This window comes from Narcine bancroftii, chromosome 5 (genome assembly GCF_036971445.1).
Source record: "Narcine bancroftii isolate sNarBan1 chromosome 5, sNarBan1.hap1, whole genome shotgun sequence".
Taxonomy (NCBI): Eukaryota; Metazoa; Chordata; class Chondrichthyes; order Torpediniformes; family Narcinidae; genus Narcine; species Narcine bancroftii.
Window position 1 is genome coordinate 242,374,868 of NC_091473.1, and position 18,272 is coordinate 242,393,139.

Genomic DNA, 18,272 nt, shown 5'->3' on the forward strand with positions numbered 1-18,272 from the left:
TAACTCCATCTATAACCCCTCCATGACATCAGCTGCCAAAGTCTAAAGCTCCTTTACATCTCTCTTATAGTTCTCATCTGCTTTTATATGTCCTTAGTTTCCCAGTTCTCATATTTTGATTAATAAGCCATTTGTAGCACCTTGGGATGTTCAGTGTAGGTCATATGTAAATGCAGAATATCGTTTCTGGTGCTTTTGATTCCTCGTTCAGAAGGACAACAATAAAAAGTGATTTGCACCTTCAGATGCAAGAGGGGAAACAACCACCTTTGGAAGCTGAACATGGCTTGCTTGTACTGACTAACAGTCATCTCCCATCCACCATGCTCAACCCTATAGATGATCCCTAGTCTTTTGGAATTGCTGGAAATAACATGAATAAATGCAAACATGAGAGGCTATTCAAAGAGATCACAGGTGACCTCTTTGCCAACTCTATTCATCCTCCGTGGCTTCAGTTATTTTTTTCCAAAGCACAGTTTCCTATTGATAAATATTGATTGAGCTTTAAATATTGCTTTTGTTGGATAAGTACTTCTCATGACTGAAATGGCCTGGGTGATATTAATATTTCTTCAGCTATGTCTCGATTCAGCCTACAGTTGAACAGTTCTCCTTCCATACTCCACCATCACAGAATGTGGGACTATAAGGCATTGGAGCAGAATTAGACTATTTGGCCCATCGAGATCTGGTAAACCATTTAATAATGACTGATCTATTTTTTCCTCTCTTAACATCATTTCCCCCACTAATCAAGAACCAGTCAACTTGTTCTTCAAATATACCCAGTACGTCTAACTAGTAAGGATGTAACAGCACTGATTTACCGCAGCTTACAAACAAATAATGAATACACTCACTCATTTCTTTCTGCACACCATGATTTTCTTTATTATCCACTAGACATAACATTGCATTCTTCAACTCCCCAAACACCAGCCAGCCAAACTCCTCTGACCTTCTCATTGGCTCACCACCATATGGATGATCCTGACGCTCTCACTCTCCTCCTCCTGCATCTGAGATCCATCACCCAGAACACATGAATACAGCATTGTAAATCATTTGGCATGTACACTGCAGGTGACGGTTGAAGTAATCTCGAAGATGATCATCATAACTAGCCAGATCATGCTTGGACCCGGATTCACAAACTTGTCTGGCAAGGTTAATGTCGTGCTATATATTAGGTCTGCCACTGAACATCCAAGTACACACTCCAAGGAGAACCATGAGTAAATGTTTGTTCCACTCAAATGCATCACCATCTGCTGTTAAATCTGCCTTCAATTGTCGATGGAAATGCTCAATGAGGCCATTGACCTGTAGATGGTAAGCTGTAGTGTGATTACGGGTGGTGCCCAGAAGATCAGTGAGAGCTCAGAACAACACTGCCTCGAAGTGAGACCCTCGATCCATTGTAATAGTGACTGGAATAATGAGATATGGAATCCAACTCTCCATGAAAACCCTAGCGACCTTCTCCACAGAGATGTGAGTGATAGGAATGACCTCCTGCCATCTGGTCATCTGGTCTTTATCCGTAAGCAGATAAGTATATCCCCAAGATGGCAGAAGTGGGCCTGCCAACCTAGGTCCATGTGCTAGAAACGGGAATCCAGAGAAACAAAATTCACACTGATGGCAGATTTGAGGAATATTGAACCATGTTTGCTGCATTATTTCATAAAAACGTGGGGAATCTTCATTTGACTTCCTCAACTCCTCATGTAAGGGGTTTAACCTCATCTCTATCCATTTTAAATGAGAAGGTCCTGTGAATTCATCATATCACTACTTGTTTCTTTGGCTTGGCTTCGCGGACGAAGATTTATGGAGGGGGGTAAATGTCCACGTCAGCTGCAGGCTCGTTTGTGGCTGACAAGTCCGATGCGGGTCAGGCAGGCACAGTTGCAGGGGAAAATTGGTGGGTTGGGGTTGGGTGTTGGGTTTTTCCTCCTTTTTCTTTTGTCAGTGAGGTGGGCTCTGCGGTCTTCTTCAAAGGAGGTTGCTGCCCGCCGAACTGTGAGGCGCCAAGATGCACGGTTTGAGGCGATATCAGCCCACTGGCGGTGGTCAATGTGGCGGGCACCAAGAGATTTCTTTAGGCAGTCCTTGTACCTCTTCTTTGGTGCACCTCTGACACGGTGGCCAGTGGAGAGCTCGCCATATAACACGATCTTGGGAAGGCGATGGTCCTCCATTCTGGAGACGTGACCTAGTCGACTTTCTTTATTATCCTTTATTCTTTACTAGACACAACACTGCATTCTTCAACTCCCCAAACACCAGCCAGCCAAACTCCTCCGACCTTCTCATTGGCTCACCACCATATGGATGATCCTGACGCTCTCACTCTCCTCCTCCTGTGTCTGAGATCCATCACCTGTATTCTGACGCTTAACACATCCACATATGCAAGCTATTACTCCTGCCCGTTGCTTCGCTTATGTCATCAGCAGTGATTGACACCACCCCCGACAAAAGTAAGTATGTGAACACAACAGGTACCTGCAGACCCCAAGGCTTTACAAGTTTCCATCGAAGTGACGCACAGTCCTGAGTTGGAAAATTGCACATCTTTCATTCCTTGTCACTGTGTTTAATCCAGATCGTACAATGGAAAGCACCATGGAAATGTCTTCACCAGAGAAACCTCAAAAGTTCAAGTGTATGGTTTGCCACCACTAACTCAAGTGTAATTAAGAACGTGTATTCAGTTTATATTAACAGAGATGCTCTTAGCAGTACCAATTTAAAAAAATCAAAATGCAAAAGCCCTTATTTGAATCACCTCTGAACTTCCCTCTTGCCAAAGGATGGTGCCACTGTGGCACAGCTGATAGAAACACTTCCTCACAGCTCCTGTGACTCAAGTTCTATCCTAAGCTCCAGCACTGTCTGTGTACAGTTAGCACATGAATTTTGACTGCACAATGTGGTTTCCTCTCACATCCCGAATGTGTAGATTGGTAGATTAATTGACTACGGTAAATTGCTCCCAGTGTTTAGATGTGTGGTAGAATCTGGGATAGTTGTTTATGCGAATGTGGGAGAATATGCTGGTTTAGAGAAAGATTTGTGTACAACTGGTATGGACTTAGCACCTATTTCCAGGCCAGGGCTCTCTCCGTGACCCTGAGAATAAAGATCATTTATGTAATCTCTCCTCATAATCTGACTGTCCCAGAGAATGATCTCTTTGGCCAAGCTTGCACATATTGGTGGCATCTGTGGGGATTTGAAAACAATTGAGAAATGTGAATTGGATTGGAGTTCGGACAACAGTCCCAATGAACTAATGTCAAAGGATTAGTCCTTGTCAGCTAGCAAAATATATCAGTGATATGCCTAGCTATGTGTGAGTGTGCCTTTAAACTGGCCTGATAACCAGCACTGAATGAAACCATAGAAAAGCTTGCTTGATGTTATGTAAGCAATAATTTGGCATAAGGTACACCCAGGGAGACTAGGGGAACATCTTAGGCGATACTTTCATGCTGCTCTGGTTACATCTACCCCATTTCACTGGAGGCTCCTGAGTGCACAATCAACCCTTAGAACATATCTCAGTTCCACATTGGTAGATGTAGAACTTGGTGTGATACTCAGTATAGGACAAGATCCAGTGTCAATTCCAGATATGTGCTGAGTTATTGCCTCTTCTCCTGGGCAACGTTAGAACATTAGGCAAAGTTCTGTTTTCTCAAACTCTTGGCAATGCAGAAAATTACTGCTTAATTGACAATATGCATGTTGGCAAAGGGGCTTGCTTTGGAGCTAAATCACCTTAGGATACTCTTCACAGCCTGGATTTCCCTTCTGTGTGAAAATAGCCTGCAGGCACTCACAGGCCATCCTCACATGTGGACAATGTTGACTTGGGTTAATCTGTGGCAGACTGCCCTGTAAATTCCAACCCCGCACAAGAGAGAACAGGAAAGAATAAAGCCATAATGTACAGGGAGCATTTATTTGAGTAAATAAATAAGCTGTTAGTGTAGACACTGAAGTGAACAGAGATGCTGTATCAGAGCAACATGGAAAATCCTTGGACTTCTTCCAGCTCTAATGCCAAGTATAGAGCAAGGTCCAGTTCTAAAGATAAGCTGGTTTAAATTGATGCTGGGCTGCAAAAGTTCAGTAGAAGAAACAGAGAATATATTTATTGAAATTGGAGCAGTCTCAGGGACAGACTGAAGGAATGACAGAGTATTGCATGTGCTGAGAAATTCCAAGGAAAGGCATAAAGGGTCTCAACCCAAAATGTTGCCTGGCAATTTATCTCCATGGAATCTGCCTGATTGGTTGACCCCTTTCCAACTTCATTCAAGAATACAGCATCAGCAATTCTTGTGGTTCTCACAATATTGATATTTATATGATGATTTTCTTTTAGAAATCAGAAAATGTGATTCATGATTTATTGGGTTGTTCTAAGTACCCACAAGTTTAATTCCAGATCGTCCGTGTTTGTCAAGAACTTGTGCACAATGACACTTGATTCTGCAGCTTGCAATCTCTGCAACTGGATGCTACCTCTTCCCATTAGATTCATTTGTTTCCTATTTGTGCTTCTAGCTTTGGATTCACTCTGTGGAAACTTTATCAGATAGAAATTCCAAGTGAACACATTGTGAGTTGATACGGGATGCGATGGAATATCAGTAATTGCTTGCTCCACTTATGCACAGTTATTATGGGTGAGATGATTTAATCTTTTAGAGGGTTTCCAGATGATTTTTCCTCTCTTTCCTTCCTTCTCAACCTCCATCTTCGCTCTCCTTTTAATGAGCAGAACCCTCCAGTCTGCAGCTCTCCTCTGCATACTTCATCCAACTCTCCTTCACTCCTCCACTTTCCCTCCTGTGTCCCATCCTCCATTTCCCTCCTGGTCGTGGCTTCCCTCCACGATGCCCCTACTTTCAGAGCTTCTTCCTCGCCAACCTTCCTTTCTCAGACACCTTCGGCATCCAGTAGCTTTGCGCTATTTTCAAAAAAATCTCTTCTGAATTCGAATAAAAGATTCAGATTTCAGATTTATTGTCAGAGTGTGTCCATGACATCACATGCAACCCTGAGAATCTTTTTCCTGTGGGTGAGGCAGAATTACCATTTGTTGGTAGTGAAAAATAAAACAGGACTTAATCAACACATGTAAACAAATAAAGAAATGTAAACAACATGACTGTGCAATACAAAGAGAAAAAAATCAATAAAATGCAAAAGAAAGAGTTCTTAAATAAGTCCCTGATTGAGTTTGTTGTTGAGGAGTCTGATGGTGGAGGGGTAGGAGCTGGTCCTGAACCTGGAGGTGCGAATCTTGTGGCACCTAGACCTTGTTCCTGACAGTGACAGTAATAACAGCATGTGCACTGGGTGATGTTGATGATTGCTGCTGCTCTCCAATGGCAGTGATCCCTGTAAATGTTCTCAATGGCGGGGAGGGTTTTGTTTCAGATGTCGTGGGCTGTGTCCACTACCCTTTGCAAGGCTTTACATTCAGGGGTATTGGTGTCTCCATACCAGACCATGATGCAGCTGGTCAGCACACTTTCAAAGACCTCAATAGAAATGCATGTTTTAAAATCTGAAATTGTCTATCATATCATCAATATCAGAAAACCATGATGATTTTTCACAAGATACAATGGCTGGTTTAGCGTCTATATTCTCCTTTGGGGTATTTATAGGACAACCAAACTGTTGAGAATGTAATGTGGTAATCAGGCATATCATGTTGACTAAACTCCCATGGTCTGCCACTGAACGAGAATGTTTTTGGTCAGACATTGATGATGTGGTTACCTATTTTGGAGAGAGATGCATACAATGTACACTTATTTTAGGGACTGCAGTAATGTTAGATTGGGTGATGTATAACGTCCGAGAAAACAACAAAATTGCTTGGTGATCAAAACCTAATCCAATGAGACAAAATTTGATAAGGGTTTAGAGTAGGTCTGAACAGTGGAGAGGTTTCAGGGAGGAAATTTTATTTGATAAGAACAATGGAATGAGCATTGGGAGTGGAGGCAGTGATATTGGTTTTATGGGGGAGAGATTACAGAGGAGGATTGCATTTATGGGGAATTTATGAGCACAATTTAAAATATTCTCAATTTATTTATACAAGCAATCTTAGAACTGAATGATTCAAAAAGATGCCACTCAACTCATTTCCCTTTCAGACAATTTTTCAATAATATACCTTCACTATTTCCCCTTGAAGTTTTTTGAACCCTGCTTTTACCATCCTTTCAGGCAATGCATTCCAGATAAAATTGGTTATGGAGATGATTAAAAATCTTGAATAGATTTATTTAATCATCGAATGAAAACCAGAACTCAATGCATTGTACTTGGTAAAAGATGATAGCTGTGACTGTCAAGGCTTCTAGTCTCATCTAGTATTGTGATGTCTACATTACTGACACCTGTGTAGCCTGCTATTGTGTATAGACCAGACGTCTAAACAAATATTTGCCTGAAATGCAAGCAGCAGATTTGATTACACTTGCAGTGAGTGAGGGAAGTCTCAGGCTGCCCACATTTGGTGTGTCCTGCCCCTATATGTGATGTTATCTTACACTGAATAGGAGAACGGTAGAAAATCAGCACTTTCTTGTCTGATTCTGAGCATCCCCTATTCTTGTCTTTCCAAAACACTGCGCCATCACATTATACTGACATTCTGATGTATCGGAGAACTGATTGCAATCTTCCAAGTGTTCATTATAATTTCTACTCCCCCATCCACTCACCCGCCTCCGCAATCCCTCCCCAAACCACTGACTCCCACTCTGATCTGTTTCCAACTCATCTTAGCAGGAACACTCCATACTTCAATTGAGAGCCACGTGTCTGCAAAATGTTTTATACTTGGGATTTAGTAGGAGATCTTCTTGGGTGTGTCATGTGTAGCATAATCCGCATATCTGTTGTTTCCCTTAATGACCAAAAATATAATCTCAACCTAAATCTGCACAGCTGAGTCCCTCAGGAAAAGAACTCCTACATTTCCACTATCTTTGAGGTTCTACTTTGGAGAGGCCACACTTGGGAGTAATGGGCTCAATACTTGAGAAAGGATATTTTGATTTTGGAGAAGGTGCAGAAGAGTTTCACAAAATGAGGGATTAGCTTATGAGGAGCAATTGAATAGCTTCAGAATATGCTCAGTGGATTTTCCAGAGATGAGGTAAGATCTTGTACAAACATACAAAATTAGGTAAGATGGAATTGGGCAGCTTGTTTTCACTGGCATGTAATACTAGAACTTGGTGGGGGGGGGGGGCACATAGCGTCAAAATCTGGGGTAGTAGATTTAAGACAGAGATGAGGAGGAACTGCTTCTCCAGAGAGTAATGAATCTGGAATACTTGGCCCAATGAAGCAATAGAGGCTACCTCATTAAATCTATTTAAGTCATAGGTGGATTTTTGAACAATGGCATAATTATGGGTTATGGGGACAGGCAAGTGAGTGGAGCTGAGTTTATGGCCACTTCGTCCATGATTTTATTGAATGGCAGACCAGGCTCAATGGGCTAGAAAGCCAGCTCCTGCTCCTAATCCTTACATGAACTATAATTTTTAGGACATTTTTCGGTGTTGAGTTCAGAGATGCCAAGCCATCCTATTCTCTGCAAAGTTAAAGTGAATCTTACAGTTCCAAAGCAAAGTGTTCTATATTCTAGAAATTAAACAGCTTGAAGCTGTGATCTGTCCCCGTTATTGAGGTCCCTTTCCTCGTTGAGAGAGGTGTGAAGTGATTGCCTTTCCCCTTTACCATCTGATTGTGTATATACGTATAGTAGATAACTTATGATTAATTAATGGCTAATTAATCAACTAATTGTAGTCGCCCCATGAGTTTAGACATTGATAGAACTTTTGCTGTTCTCATTTTACAGACTAGATTCTCTGCACAGTAGAAAACAATAAGCCATGGGAACTCTGCCAGACAGGTATTTGTGATTGATGCCTTTCAAATATTTGGTTGTCTGAATGCTCCCAGCATTACGGCTGGGCAAACACAATAGAGCTATGTGAAGGTGCAAATATCACAGCAAGTTCTTTACTGTTTGTGAGACAGACTTTGGCGTCTGTGGAATAACCCCTGGAGACAAGATAAACACCAAGACTGTACAAGTGGATGCCAGAGAGTACGGATATTTCCTTGCTGCGCATTGAGATTCTGTTTACATAGAACTTAAATTTCAGAACTAAGTACAAGTAGTCAATTCAGTTGTGAACAGCCCTGCATATTCAATACAAACACCATCTGATGCTCAACATGCAATCCCTTAACAGCATTTCACAAGAACTAATCGTGAATTTGATGCTCAGTTGATTACTGTCTGTCTGTCATGGAACTGATCCTTTTGGATCACAAAAGTCTGAGGTTCAGTCTTATGTCCCATACCATCGTTTTCTTTGATCACACACCTCTGTGGATGCAAAACCTGCACAATATTTTGATTGCGCTTCAGTTGTCTGAAGAGGCACTGCCAGTAAATTGTGTGAAGATCACACGTTAACATCACCTCACTGAAGACAATAATATTATAATTTCAGCAATTATCCTCATACACTAATTCCCCTGTTTCCCACTGTGGTCAGATTTATGTATCGTTAAATAAGCCATTGATTTCCAGCTCATCAATTTGAGAGCTCCCTTGATGGTCAGAAGAACTGCTTCAAGGAGGTATTGAAAGCATATCTCAAGAAAACAAGGGTATAGATCACAACACGAGCGAACGCTAGGGCTGTATCCTCCATTAAGACTGGGCAACTTCAAGTAGAAGTGCTCTCTTCATGAAGCTGAAAAGAAAGAGAGAAGGAAGGAAAGTGAAACAGCTGATGTCTGAGAAAACAGATATCCTTTTCTGGGCTGGGTTGTAATTCCTAGACACCTGAGCCACCATAAACCCCACAAATACATAATAGAGATCTTGGTCAAATTGAAGAATCATTGAAAACTGAAACTCAAGTATTCAGGATAAATATCTGCGAGAATCTGAGATACTGTTCCAACTATTGAGTCCAAACCAGCATCTGATAGAGCAGTGAGTAAAACATGTAAGTCAGCAGACACTGTGTTTGAAGTAAAAACACATTAGGGCCATACCCCTGCAACCCCCTCCCACATATATAGTGTTCTTCAAGTTTTTCTTAAAGGAACCTGATGCACCTGCCTCTACCACATTGTCTGGCAGTTCATTCCATTGAGTATAGATGTTGTGGCGACCTTTATATAACTAGCCAAAAAAACCTAATCCCTTCCTACCTCATAATCCTTTATTGTTCTTTCATTGGTACAGAGTGAAGGGAGGAATTATCTTATTGTTCCAACTTCTATCACCACCCCTGGCAATGCATTCCAGGCCCCCACAACTCTCTGCAGAAATATTTATCCCTGATGTCTCCCCTAAACATTCTGTACAGATGTCCACTGGTGTTTGCTACTTTAGCCCTGGAAAAAAGCTGCTGGCAGTTTACCTTATCTATAATATTGTAGACCTCAATGAAGTCACTTCTCATCTTTCTTTGCTCCAAAGAGAAAAACTTTAACTCTGTTAACCTTGCCTCATCAGGCACATTCTCCTATCCAGTTAATATCTCTGTATTCTCCTCTGCACCCTCTCCATAGCTTCCATATCCTTTCTGTAATGAGGTGACCAGAACACAATATTCTAAGTGTGGTCTCACCGGAAATTTATAGAGCTGCAACATTACCTCACAACTCCTGAACTCAATCTCCCAACTAATGAAGCCCAGAATGCCATAGGCCATAAGCCATCTATTAACATGCGCTACATCCTTGAAAGATCTATGGGTTTGGACTCCAAGATCCCTCTGTTCTTCCACACTGTTAAGTACCTTATAATTAACCATGTACTGTGACTTCAATTTTGACCTTCCAAAATGCATCACCTCACCCTTATCTGGATTTATCTCCATCAGCCACTTTTCCCCCCAACTCTGCATCCTGTTTATATTCTGTTGTAACCTTCGACAACCTTCTAAAACAACTATCTAAAACACCTCCAACCTTCATATTGTGAGAAGCAGAGGTGCCTTCACAGATTTCACTCGAGACAAAAATTGAGAACAAAGAACATTTATTTTACAACAGTGCAAAGTTGGGTGCTTCCCCTTACCCTGGGAATACACACACGTACTGGGGCTTACCCAACTTTTTGTACATTCTATTTCAGTACAGAGGTACCTCCCCCCTTAACATTCTTCTGCCTCCTGGATTGGTTTGGCATTAGGTAATTCTGCCTACATGCAGTTTGTGTGCCTTTCTGTGTGTATACTTGTTTACCAGGAAGTGTCACTGTCTTTGTTCTTATTCATAAATCTCAACCCCCAGGACTTGCTAAATCTATCTACTTGCTATGAGACCCCTATTCTATTATACTTGCTTAACTCTTCTTCACACTCTATTCTACTCCACCCTTATTCAACCCATCATCCTTCCTTTGGCTTGGCTTCACGGACGAAGATTTATGGAGGGGTATATATCATTGTTTGACTTCCCTTATTCCATTATCCCTTCACCCCATCCTAATTCATTCCTATTTAGCAATTGATTAACTTCCCATATTCAATTATCTCTCACAATATCATCTGGAAACCTTCTGACTTCTTTGTCCAGGTCATTTATAAAAATCATAAATTGCAGAGGCCGCAGAAGAGATCCATGTGGAACTCCACTAATCACTGACAGACATCCCATCCACTACCACTCTGTCTTCTACAGTCAAGCCAATTTTTAACCCACACAGTCAAGTTTCCATGGATCTCATGCCTCATGACTTCCTGAACGAGTCTCTCATGGAGATCTTGTCAAATGCCTAAGTGAAATCCATATACATCACATCTTCTGCCCTACCTTCATCAATTACTTTGGCTACCTCCTCAAAAAAACTTATTTAGGCCCATGAGGCATGACCTTCCCCTACAAAGCCATGCCTACTATCCCTAAGAAGGCTGCATTTCTCCAAATGCATGTAAATCCTGTTCTTAAGAATAGTCTTCGATACTTTGCCCACTGCTGATGCCATGCTCACTGATGCATAATTTCTAGGATTCTCCCTATTACCTTTTGTTAAGGGACCACATTTGTCATTCTCCCATCCTCCAGCACCTCCCCTGCGGCCGAGGAGGATGCAAAGATCCTTGCCTTACCCCTTCAAGCTCTTCTCACCCTTTTCATAGCAACCTGGGGTATATCTCATTCCATCCTGAGGAGTTATTAATCCTAATGTTTTTAAGAAGATCCTGCACTTTTTCTTTCTTAATCTCCGCATGATCCAGCACAAAAGCTTGTTCTCACCTATGTCCTTTTTGCCTGTCATATAACTCTCATGAGCCCTTGCCTTTTTTTTTGCTTCCTAAATCTAATGTATGCTTCCTTCTTTATCTTAACTAGCTGCCTCACCTGCTTTGTCAACCACCATTTTCTTTTCCTACAATCCTTTTCCTGCCTCAGTGGGACAAACCTATCCAGAACCCCATGAACGTGACCCCTAAACATCCTTCACATTACTTCTGTGCTTTCTCCCGAGAACATCTATTCCCAATTTAGTTCCTGCCTCATCTTAATTCTCCCTTCTCCAATTACCATTTTGTCTGCTTTATCCTTGTCCGTAGCTATGCTAAAGCTCAGGGAATTGTGGTCACTCTCACCGAATTTCTCCCCCACCTGTCCAGGTTCATTACCCAGACTAGATCCAGCATGACCTATCCTCTAGTCAGCTGGTCCATATACTGTGTCAGGAATCCTTCTTGGACACACCTGATAAATTCTGCCCCATCTATCCCACTGGCAGTAAGGAGGTGCCGGTCAGTATTCGGGAAGTTGAAATCTCCCATAGCAACAACCCTGTTATTTCTGCACCATTCCAAAATCTGCCTACTTACTCAGTAAACCATGGTCAAGGAGGATGCAAAGATCATTGCCAATGCCCCAACAATCACTTCCCTCCCTTCCCATATCATGTCTGGTCCTGGGTATACATCAATCCTGATGTTTTTAAGGAGATCCAGCACTTCCTCCTTCTTAATCTCAACATGGTCCAGCACATAAGGTTGATCTATTCTGACCACACCCAAGTCCTTTCTTAAGTTCCTTCCTGGCCAATGGCCAACATGTACTGTAATTCTCATGAGCCCTTCCTGACTACTCCGAATACAGTGTTTGCTCCCTTCCGCTTTCTGACTTCCACCCACATTGACTCAGGAGGCACTGCCTCCACAGCATCTTCTCTTTCTGCAGCTGTGATACTACCAGTGACCAATAATGCTATCCCACCCTCCTCTTTTATCTCCTATCCTATCCTTTTAATACATCTGTAATGGAGGATTTAGTCCAGCTTATGCAAGAAGCACCATGGGGCCCAGGGATGCAGTTGAATCTAGGAAGACATAATCTAATTTGCCCCATGAGGCCCAGGATGCATGTGAATTAGTAGACACATCTAAATTCCACCATGAGGCCCAGAGATGCAGTTGTCTTTTGTTTGTCGCAGACTGTCAGGAGACCTTGAAGATAATTAAATCATTTACTCAAAGTGATAAGCTATGAGTAAACAATTTTTTGGGGTAATATAAGCCATGGTCCCACTGCTGAAGTGAAGACTCTCTGAGGGGGGGGAGACATCTCTCAGCAAGAAAAGAAAAGAACTTCTAGAGTCCAGCTAACGTCTCGGTTGGGGGAGGTGGAGAAGCTGCTACCGGCAACCTACTACAAGTGTGCGGTCGTTGTCTCGCTTCGGCAGTTGGGACCAGTCCAGGCGTTGATAAGTATAATTGGGAAGGGCTTGCATATTGTAGTTTGAAATCAGCTTTTGAATTTGTAATAAACATTTGTATAAACTGAACTGCTCTCGGTGTGGGTGTCTATTTTCTTTTGGTAGCTCAAACAGTGTGACCAATCTAAAACGAACAAAGTGAAAGGTACAAGTTTTATCTCCTATCCTATCCTTTTAATACATCTAAACCCTGGTAGCTGCATCAAGCAATTCTGTCCTTGCATTAGTCAAGTCTCTGTTATGGCCACAACACTGTAATTCCATGTAGTGATCCATGCTTTAAGTTCATCTCCTTTATTCCTAATACTGGAAGAGGGGGAAGTTTAAAAGCAGGTTTATGAAGCAAGATTTTAGGGACTGATAGATGCTAGGAACACCCTGCCAAGGGAAGTAATTATTAGCGTAGCATTTAAGAGGCATTTAGATGGGCACATAAACAGGCAGAGAAAAGACCAGGTGCAGGCAGATGTGATTAGTTTAGATGAGCATATTGGCTGCCACATATATGGAAGATAGGCATGTTCCTGTGCTGTGTCTAACTAATACACAGCAGTGATCAAAAGTTAAAAGGATGTCGAACCAAAACAATAAGACTGCTTAGTCGTAGTCAGAGGAATTCGTGACAGGGACGTGGTCAGACTGCACAGGGTCCAGTTCTGTTCAGAATGTATGTGAAGTACTGGGAGTACTAGTTCTGGGGTTGTGGAATACTTCTTAGAAATATTTCATCAGTAAAAAATATACTGGTCAAAATTTCATTTGAATTCATGGTCTACTGCTCAACTCAATTAGATAGCATTACCTATTTTGGTTTAGCTGTGCATTTCTTTGATCATCAGGTACTCCAAAAGATCATCACATTCAGGTAAAAATTATCATTATCTCCACTCTTTCCTGATTATTTGAATCTTTGATCTTGGGATTAATCTTGAGCCATTGCTCTTTTCTGTGTCCCACTTGTGAATGTCCTGTTTCTTTCTTTATGTCTCCATCCAAAAAAAAAGTACTCAAGTCTGACCAACAATGGACAGGTAAATCAAAGTGCAGTTGGATGAACAAGGGCCCCAGGGTCAATGTTGATCGAAAATGAATCCACTTGCCACGATACAAACTGGATCCAGAAACAGTGTGACAATAGATTTAGATTAGATTTCAGATTTATTGTCAAAGTACATGCATGACATCACATACAACCCTGAGATTCTTTTTTCTGTGGGCGGGCAGAATTACCACTTATTGGTAGTGGGAAAAAAATCTGTGCTCAATTATAAAGTGCAAAAGTAAGAGTCCTTAAATGAGTCCTTGACTGAGTTTGTTGTTGAAGAGTCTGATGGTGGAGGGTAGTAACTGTTCATGAACCTGGTGGTGCGAGTCTTGTGGCATCTATACCTCTCTCCTGATGGTAACAATCAGAACAAACTGTGTGCTGGGTGATGAAGACCCTTGATTGATTGATGCTACTCCCCGACAGCAGGATACTCTGTAGATGGTCTCATAGGTAGGGAGGGTCTTGACCGTGATGCCCTGGGCTGAGTCCACTATTTTTTTTAAGGTTTTATGCTCTGGGCTACTGGATACCTGCATCCAGCGCTCAAGGTGCAGTCTAAGCATAACTGGACCTATTGCTGAAGGTGTGGTCTGACCAGTAATGGACCATTGATCAAGATACAATGTGACTGGGAATGGACCAGAGTTAAAATCATGGTCTGGCCAGAACCAGAGTCATGACTAAAAGCATGCGTTGGATCAAATCTGAACCAAGTTCTTAAGTTGGAATCTGACAGACACCAAACCACATGCTGAAAGAATTAAAACTGTGGGGAAACTCAGCAGGTCAGGCAGCATCTGCAGAACAATATATAAAGTTTAATGAACCAAGACATGTAAAGAGCTAAGTAAAGCTTTAAATTGTTTTCATTTGTGGGAAGAAAGAAGGGGTGGAGAGAACAAACAATTTCTTGACAGAGCAACGAGGAAAGGTAGGGTACTGGTAGTGGCTGAAAGGAGGTTTGGATGATTTGTTATTTGTAGTTGATGTACCTGTGGAGATGTATATGAGAGATTATCTTTGGCTTGGCTTCGCGGACGAAGATTTATGGAGGGGGTAAAAAGTCCACGTCAGCTGCAGGCTCGTTGGTGGCTGACAAGTCCGATGCGGGACAGGCAGACACGGTTGCAGCGGTTGCAAGGGAAAATTGGTGGGTTGGGGTTGGGTGTTGGGTTTTTCCTCCTTTGCCTTTTGTCAGTGAGGTGGGCTCTGCGGTCTTCTTCAAAGGAGGTTGCTGCCCGCCAAACTGTGAGGCGCCAAGATGCACGGTTTGAGGCGTTATCAGCCCACTGGCGGTGGTCAATGTGGCAGGCACCAAGAGATTTCTTTAGGCAGTCCTTGTACCTTTTCTTTGGTGCACCTCTGTCACGGTGGCCAGTGGAGAGCTCGCCATATAATACGATCTTGGGAAGGCGATGGTCCTCCATTCTGGAGACGTGACCCATCCAGCGCAGCTGGATCTTCAGCAGCGTGGACTCGATGCTGTCGACCTCTGCCATCTCGAGTACTTCGACGTTAGGGGTGTAAGCGCTCCAATGGATGTTGAGGATGGAGCGGAGACAACACTGGTGGAAGCGTTCTAGGAGCCGTAGGTGGTGCCGGTAGAGGACCCATGATTCGGAGCCGAACAGGAGTGTGGGTATGACAACGGCTCTGTATACGCTTATCTTTGTGAGATTATATATGAGAAATAAATGATAATAAATCTCAAGGGGAAAATAATGCACAGCCTAACCAGGACTCAGGTAGTGCTCAAGATACGTTTTGATTCAAACTGAAACCAATGTGATATTCCTTTTGTTAACTCCTCTTTTTTTCTGGTAAACATTTGCTTTGGCTCTGTGCTAATCAATGTTTAACTGCAGGATTTTAATATTTCTTTTAACTCTGTTGATTGTTTTGTGTTGATTTAAAATGCCTATTAACAAATCTTGCATCATTCTGTGTTCAAAGCCATTTGACCAGTGTGATTATTTCTTTAAAAGCTCTATCTTTCCCCGCATAAAGTTCCATAGCTTAATGATGTATCTGGTCAACCCATGAAGTTTTCGATCTTTGTCTTGTACTTTCTCCTACCTGGGCATTGTCTGCGAATTTTGACAACTTGCATTGAGTTTCTGAACAGTCAGATCACTGGTGAATGAAACCGTACAACAGTTCCTGCCCTGAACCTCTCAAAATCACCTGACTCAGATCTTTGACTCCAAGTGAGCCCTCCTCAACTCTAACTGATCTGGTTTGCACTTGGCTTTTATGTTTTTAGCTAAGTTCTTATCCATTTCCATAACTGAAACTACAAGAATACATGAAAATATCAACAGGATTAAGCCACTTAATCTGGCGCGCCTGCCCCACCATTCAATGGTTGTTCTATGCTTACCTCAGCTCATCAGACTTTAAGCCTTTGATGTGACACTGTAAATTATCTTTTGCAAGGAAACGTTAGAATTCCCATTGCCCAACGAGCTTGTGAAGGTAGTTCCATAGAGGAATCATTCAGGATCTTCATCAAATAAATCAGGGTGGATTTGCACTTTCTAATTTCACCATGATAGCCTTTTTTCGTCATCCCTTCAGTGTTTATTGATCTCCAAGCTTCTACTCTGAAAATGTATGAGATTGTGTCCTTGTTAACAAATCTTTCCTTTTCAGCTGGAACACATATAGTTCCTATTCTTCTCTCCTCACCTCCTCTCGAAACCTTCTATCAGATGTTGTTTTGTGTTGATAGGACTCAAGTTTCTGACTCGTAAACTTATTGGTTCAAATTCCACTGCTGTGATTTGGGCACACAAAATCCACACTGCCATATGGGTACAGTGCTGAGAAAGTGATGCCTTCACAAAGTAATATTCAAATTAATTCCCTTTTTTAAAAGCTCACATAGCACCATTTGAAGAAGAATAGAGTGATTGCTCAAAGGCTCTCGCCTCTGCTTATCCTTTGATCAATATTTCCCAAGAAAATTATCAGTCAGGAGCACATTGCGGTCCCTGGGAGCTCTCTGCATGCCTGTGGTATTTCCTGAATTCCAATGGTTCCTGCACTTCTTAGTGCTCCAGTTGAAATGTATAGAAGGGGATATCAAAGAGGTTATATAAATGCAACTCTTGCTTTTTTTTCTCCTCTCTTTCTCTATTAGGCCTCACCTTCTTTTTTACTTCCCTTTGTGCTTCCTACCTCAATAACTCTTTCTTCGTTCTCTCCTCCCTCTCCATCACCTCATTTCTTCCTCACCTGTTCAAATTCTTTGGTCAATTCTCCCTCCTAGAATCAGAAGATATTTACATATTTTATTCCCTGGCTGCAAACCTACTGCGTCTCGATTTCATTCATTTTATTTTTGACTTTCAATATGTAGCTTCATCCTGCATTCTGGACCTTGATACATACCTACTTTATCTATAAAAAGAAAAATAATATTATACTGATGCCAGTTGTTTAATCCTTCCCATTACTTTCTTAAAAATCTTTCCAGCTTGAAATATGAATCAATGTCGAGCAGGTTAGTAATATATTTAATACGATATTGAGACAGTTCAAACAAAAAAAATGGAAATCAAACTGCATTTTCATATTTAATAAGCATTGCTGTTACATTAATAAATGCCATTACATTATGAAACATTTGATTGTCTTTCATTCCTTTCCTTCTCTATAGGCAGCCGTACAATGACATCACAGTTTCAAAGGTCATATAGTTAAAATAGCATAATTTATCTGCATTATAAATTTTTAAAATGCAATTACAAAGAAGATTTTCTAAATATTTAACGGCCACACATTTTTGAAGCTGGGTCAGGTGATTAGAAGAAAACTTCAAGCTGCAAATAAATTACTTTTAATGTACTGAATATTCCTCTGAATTGTACCTCATCAAAATTCCAATACAGCAGATTATATTCAGCCATTGTGCCATTTCAGTGCCAAAATCCAGCTGTATTCATTTGAACTAATGGTTAACCAATTAACCTGACCATTGACAACTCTCAATCTGGTCTATTTAACCTATGGTCAACCGGTTAACTTGCATTATCATCACCTTCCAATTAGGTACATTTAATGTAATGTTTAACCCATTAACTTGAGCCAGTTCCAATTCCTTACAGTCCATTTAAACTAATAATTAACCCATTTCCTTTGACAGTGTCAACTCACTGATGGCTAACCTATGTCTATACCAACACCCAAATAGATCCACTTATCTAATCTTTGAATTTATTGGCATGTTCTAGTGCCAAATTCCAAGCAACTATTTCTAAATTGAAAGTTAGCCTGTTAATTTTAATTCACACTATTTTTCTTTCCCAATCAACATGCAGGAGGCGAGTCACAAGCTTCTCCATCTGTTTCATATGAGATATCAATGGTGCATGGATCGGAGACCTGCCATGGACT